Source organism: Phalacrocorax carbo, chromosome 2 (genome assembly GCF_963921805.1).
Source record: "Phalacrocorax carbo chromosome 2, bPhaCar2.1, whole genome shotgun sequence".
Classification (NCBI taxonomy): Eukaryota; Metazoa; Chordata; class Aves; order Suliformes; family Phalacrocoracidae; genus Phalacrocorax; species Phalacrocorax carbo.
Window position 1 is genome coordinate 93,626,016 of NC_087514.1, and position 6,009 is coordinate 93,632,024.

The 6,009-nt window shown below is 46.8% G+C and overlaps 1 long non-coding RNA gene across 1 annotated transcript; it reads left to right on the plus strand.

The window, feature by feature from the left end:
- Positions 1 to 272: 272 nt before the first annotated feature.
- LOC135311991 (uncharacterized) lies at positions 273 to 3,012 on the plus strand. Its single transcript, XR_010371584.1, has 2 exons — positions 273 to 788; positions 2,045 to 3,012. It is a non-coding gene; the product is annotated as an uncharacterized LOC135311991 (long non-coding RNA).
- Positions 3,013 to 6,009: the final 2,997 nt, after the last annotated feature.

The window sequence follows — 6,009 nt, forward strand, 5'->3', positions numbered from 1 at the left end:
GTGGGGCAGAGCCGGTCCCGTCCACGGCCGGGGGGAGCGGGGCTGCCCCGCCGCCGCTGTCAGCCCCCCGGCTCCGGCCCCTCCGCCAGGCACACGGCGTCCCCGCGCCGGGATCCTCCTCTTCCTCCTCGGGACGATTTCGCAGACGCCACAGACGTGATGAGGAAATCTTTCCCCCTCCCACTTACCCCAGAAGTTTTTTTTCTTTTTTTTTTTTGTCTTGGCTTTTTGTTTGGGTTGTTGGTTGGTTTTTTTTTTAAAACCCTTCCAGCCCGGCCGGCGGAGGGAGGAAAAGGGGGAATTGCTCACGCCGCCTCCGGCTGCGGCATGCGGGGCTGTGAGTCCCCGCAGCCCGCACGGTTGAAAAGCATCCCTTTGCGCCCTGGGACGCCTGAAGGGAGACCCCGGCAGCCGTGCCGGCATCTCCGGGGAGAGGGAGGCTCGTTACAGGGAGGGGAAACAGGAGAAAGGGAGTGTGCGGCTGGTGCCGGGACTCCTTTCGCCCGTATTTTAATAGTCTGGTGGGTCGCCACCCCCGAGGGAGCCTCCAGCAGCATCGCGTACGGGAGGGAGATGACGGGGAGGCCTGCGCTTGCAAACAGCCCCTCTTTCCCACCCCAAGCACTGTCTTAACGCACAGAGAGTGGGGCACTGGGAGACCTGGCAGGGGCTGCAGCTGTCAGAAGCAGTCATCCGGCAAAACCAGAGACATACTGTGAAGCAAGGAAGCATGTGGGAGATACCTGAAAATGCCTAGAAGCTGCAGGGTTAAGGTGTACACACTGAAGGTGAGCGAACGACAGCACGAATGATACCCCATAGTGTGGGATGCATCATCCTGGAGCGTCCTCTGCTTGGAGGTGGGGGCCTCTGGCACCAGGCTTTCTGCTGCAGAGGGGCTTGGCAGAGTGAAGGGAGGCAGTGGGCAACTTCCCGGGATCATGCTGGCGAGACCCTTGTCTAATAATAACCTGGGGAGGCCGCAGGTTGTTGCACTCACACTAGGTGTTATCAAACTTAAGCCGGTTTTTGCCAGTGTGTGACATCTGTGGCTCAGGAGGCCAGGAAATCACACAGTAACAATTTGGTGCTGTTTAACTGCTCAGAAAAATCAGCAGAGCCCAGAGACAAGACCACTGTTATGGGTATCAGCCAAAAAGCAGTGCTTGGAGAACATCACAGTTGGATCAGCATGGGGGGTGGGGACGAGGTGAAAGATACCTAATAGTTTTCTGTAAAGTGCATAATTAAATAACTAATATGCTTCTCAATAGATAACATGTTGCTAGTAGCTGCTTGGGTGCCACATGCTTCTATGCTAAACCAACTCCAAACCAACAAATGCAATTATGTCCCAGTCTCTCTATTCAAATATATAATTATGTGCTTTCTCGATTTAACTTCTACATAACAAAACTGGTTTTAGTTCACTCTGAAGCACAGCCGTATGTAAAGAATGCAAACAACTGAGCCCCATCTCTCCAAACAGAAAAGCCTGTGCCTGTGTACTGCAGTCTCCTCTACAGCACCTGCAGACATTTCTTTAGAGAAATCTGCATTTTTCAAAACAGAACAGGCGATACTCAAGATTTGGGAGTGGATCTTGAGGCACTCACGATTGAATCCTACCAAACCAACTTCACTGAGAACAGCGCTGGGCCCGCAGCTGAGATACAAAACCAGCCAAAGCAAACAACCTGAAGGCACGTGCTTCCCAAGGAGAGCTGTGTACCCCTGCCCAGAGCAAAGCGAGTGGCAGAGGCCCACCCACTTCACCTTGGATCACCACAAACAGGGTTTTCACATCGCTGTCAGACTAGACGTCACCTGAGTACCCCATATTAGCTGTTCAGATCATTCAGCGTGGCTCCACAGGAGGGTAATTGTTGTGAACCTTTGCACTGTAGTAGGAAGACCTCCACACAGCTCCTTTAAGTCAGGGCGGGCTTTTGCAATCCCTCCTCTTGTTCCAGTACATGGTGGTCTTCCCAGTTTTTCCATGTAAAAACAAAACAAGAAAATAAAATTACTTCTCTTTTGACAGTTGCAGCGGTAACCCAGAATAACCACATACCCTAAGGAAGCGAAACTTCTAGGAAGATAACTGTGAGAGTTTTTTCAAATATGTCAGCCTTGCATTGCTTCTGTTTAAGCAATGAAAGCACCTGACGTCTGCTTATTACGACCGGTATTTTCTGCCTTTGCAATGGAATTATTTTTGTGGTTGTCATCCCGCCCACAAACTGCGTGTCACTCAATAGACCTCTGAGGGTCTCAGCATCTTGTCAGAGCTCTGGCTTCAGCTGGATTCTGCAAGGCTGTGGTTGGGGGTCTTCAACTTCTGCTGGGCTAAGGGTGGTGTGCACCATCCTGCAGGCTCAAGCATTAAATATTTGGTTCTATTTTTCTCTTTCACTCTGACTGGTGCCATGCTTCCAGCTTTATTAAAATATTCAAATCACGCAAAACCCTATGTGCCTGTCACTGCCTGCTCATGGAAAATGAGCCTATGCTGAAAATTCTACATCTAAAGGGCTGACATACTGGTGCCAGATCCTGAATTGTAGGAGTGCAAAATGTAGAAGTACTCCTATGCCTAATGTTGCACATGCAAGATCAGTTCCTTACTCCCCCATGAGTATGATCCTGTTCCAGGAAAAGGAATCTTAATCCAGTAAGTACAGAAGTACAACATCCCCTTTTTGGAGTGAAAACTAAAACTGTGGCACAGCTTTAAATCCTGGCACTGAACACTTCTGGTGTGGGCACCCGTTGCCTGTGGGCAAGTCAGTAGTCCACTGCAATTTAATCTCATCCTCAGCTCAGGCGGCAGAACACGCGTATATATGTCCTCTCACCTCCCGGGTATGCTCCTGAGCATCCCTATTACAGCAGTGTAATGCCAGCCAGCCATTAAATCTGGGCACAACTGCTGTTCATGACAGTTGAGTTAGTAATAATCATCTGTTACCGTGTGGTTCCAGAAAAGTTTTGCCAGAAAATGCTCACGCACAGAAAATAAAATGTTTGCATTAGACTGGCGGTGTGCTGAGGAGGACGGCAGGACTTGCGAGATTATCTGCAGCATGGAATCTGAAATGGATGAGCGGTAAGGACGGATAGTCCCAAAGGACACAGACATCTTCCAGATGAAAGTATCTTTTATTATCAGCACCTTTTATTGTTGCTCTACAAATTATATCTGTCATGCACTTTTAAAAGTACACACAGGGTGGGCATTTGCATTTGGCAAGTTTTTCATGTGTATGCAGCATGGGCAGAGGCACTGCACAGCAGCTGCTCTTCAGCAGAAAATGGGAAACATATTTGCCTTTCTTTAAAGAAAAGCTTTTATGGAAACACATTTTATTCCTTCTTGTGTGACATGTAGGGTTACTATTTTCCACACTTAAGTTTTGAGACAAAAGTAATTAGTGGCAATTGCACCTTAGAGAATAAAGATGCTGATTGTGTATGTGTTTTATCCCCTTGGATTTTTTGTGATCTTACTGTCTCACTGGAGTCATAAAATATTACAGGAATGACTGCATTTTCTTGGCTACTTACTAGTTTGATTTCTACCTAACAATTTTCCAGTCTTGCATTTTACTTTCACAAACTGGTAAACAATTTCAATCATTTAAAAAGCATGCTGAGTGCCTACCGCACACTGTTAATCAGTTTGCTGAAAGGACTCAGGCCCTCTGAAGGCTACTGTGGCCAAAAATTCACTCTCAAGTCTTCAGCTGATGCAAACGCAACCAAAGTGATGCAGCAAAATTGTCTGAATTTGAGAGAAGGCCAGGGCCAAATCACAGGGCTTAAGAAGCCCAAGGGCAGGTAACTCTTGCCTCTTACACTTGCAATGTGAACCACGGCTAGGAAACATAAATGAAGCCGAATGAGCCTGTGGTTCTAACCTTGTGCTGCGCCATGACATCTGTCAGCCCTGTTTTTTCAGATTTCTTCATCGGTATAGTGGAAATGGTAGGGATACTTGCCTTCTGGCATATACAAGCAGGCTATGAAGACTTCTGAAAGCTATTTCCATACTATCTACATTTTCCCCGTGTGTCCTGCACCCTCTAGTCCACTGCAGCACCTTCTTTTGCCCTCCCCAGTTATAGTCCCCAACGATTATTGTCTCCCAGACTGCATCTGCATTTGGGAGAAACTTCATCTAAATGTCTAAGAAGATCTCTCCCTTTTATTGTTTGAAAGTCATTTTAGGGCTCCGTCTTGTCATTATGCCTTCAACCCCCTTGGCAGAGAGGCATGATGACTGACCCTCTCTCTGTCATTATCCATGAACTATGTACTTTGCAGGGAAGGAAGAGGCTTTTGTACTATATTTGGAGTTAAAGTCCTCATTTTTGGCAATAGGCTTTATAGTAAGTAATAAGGAGTATCCACTACTGCAAACAAGGGATAAAGAAAGTAGTTTTCGTCTTAAGGGAAAAATAGACAGCATCTTTTATGAACATGACCAGGAAAGCTGGCGGGTTTCACTGCTTCAGTTTAGATCATTAACTTCTTTAAATGAAATAGATTATTGAAATAGCAGCAGCCACTAACCAGCCAACATGCCTCTCCAGCTGAAACAGAGGTGAGAGGTGATGCAGAGACTTTCTGGGGCAGGAACACCTAAAGGCAATGATTCTCATGGAAAAGCCAAGTCGGAGCTCAAGGACAGAAGCAGGCTGTGGTCTGAAGGCAGCCTGGCTTTGGCAGCACTGTCAGAGTTACGTTTTCTGCACCGCAGTGACTACCCCTGCCAGGTGATCTGGGTTAAAACCACAGTATTGAGGTATGGAGCAGAAAAAAAACAGCCAGGGGCAGAGAGGGGAGGTATTTTTCCCTTAGCTGACACTGCCGCCAGAACTCAAGTGTTGGCAAATGCTGATATGAGGAAGGAGTCTGAATAGCTTTGGTGTCTCACCCTGGAAAGAGCCTGAGAGGAGCAGGAGGGGGGATAATGCCTGCCTTGGATTAGAGGCTCTTTGGTTGATCAAGTCTTCCTTTGCTCAAGGAAGCTGACTTTCTACATTCTTGTCAATAAGCAAAACATGGCATCCAAGGTGCCTGGCTCCATCAAGCCACTTCACAAGTCAAAAAACAGTCACAGCTCCCAAGCCTAGAGTCACCAAAGACCTCTTGCCTGGTGACTTTTTAAAATCATTCCTGCTGTGAAAACTTGGACAGCCTGGACTCTACAGTGAAGGCCGGAGTCACATTTCCAGCCTCAGCTAGCAGATTTGTAAACACAGGAGACCAGAGCCTTTACAAAGACACTCAGTTAGCTCATTGTGCTCTGTTGCCAGTGTGGTGTTGGAATAAATAAAATGCTCACCTATTGCTCAACAGTACCAAAAATTATTTGGAAAGCAAGAGGGATTGAAGCTTTATCCCCTTACACAAACAGTGAAGAGAAGATAATGAGCTTTAAAAAGCAGCCCACACCTCTGTGATACCTGCAAACAACATTGAGTGGGCACTCTTTTTCTGTTCTCCCACAATGTGCACCTCTGTGTTAAAAGGTTTTTTTTTAATGTGCAATCCAAAGGCAAAGCAGCTCCTCCTGTTTTAGTCCTTAGTTCATGTGACAAGATCATCCCTTCTGAACACCTCTGGTGAAAGGGAGCCCTTGATGAAATGAGCTACTGGCTGAAACATCCTTTCATGCTCCTGTGGGGCAGTTTGACTGAAAAAGGTTTGCATGCACAGCCAGAGCACTGCTGGGACTCTGTACTCTCACTTTGTTCTCCTCCTCTCTCCCCCAGGCTGATTCTGTGAAGTACTGAGCCCTCCTGGAGTCAATGTGAGTTAAAAAAGTACTCAACATCCTTCCAGCTTTGGCTACCTCATAATAGAGCCATTAATATATGCACACCTATTTTTAGAATCTGTAACATGTTTTCTGGGTAAAAAACTGCTTGAAAGACCCCTTCCTCTCCCTCAGAGCTGACATTGAATTTGATTTAATAGAAGAGCCTGAAATTCTTTCCATTA